This window comes from Elephantulus edwardii, unplaced genomic scaffold (assembly GCF_000299155.1).
Source record: "Elephantulus edwardii isolate Elephantulus edwardi_28Jun2011 unplaced genomic scaffold, EleEdw1.0 scaffold00186, whole genome shotgun sequence".
Taxonomy (NCBI): Eukaryota; Metazoa; Chordata; class Mammalia; order Macroscelidea; family Macroscelididae; genus Elephantulus; species Elephantulus edwardii.
The window spans coordinates 785,728-785,969 of NW_006399936.1; positions in this window are offsets into that span (position 1 = coordinate 785,728).

Consider the following 242-nt stretch of genomic DNA (forward strand, 5'->3'; position numbering starts at 1 on the left):
GTACCCAGCTGCAAACTAAGTGATCTGAGGTTTTAATCCACCGGCTGCTCCACAGGACAAAGATGAAGTAGACTCCTCTGCAAAATTTAAGAGCCCTAAGGAAGCTTTGGTGGCCTAGTGGCAAGCTGCACTGTAATTGCAGAGGTGGCTGTTGTTGTTGTTGTTACATGCTGTCGAGTCGTTTGCAACTCATAGTGACCCTATGTACAACAGCCCTAAACCGTGCTCTATCCTGTGCCAAT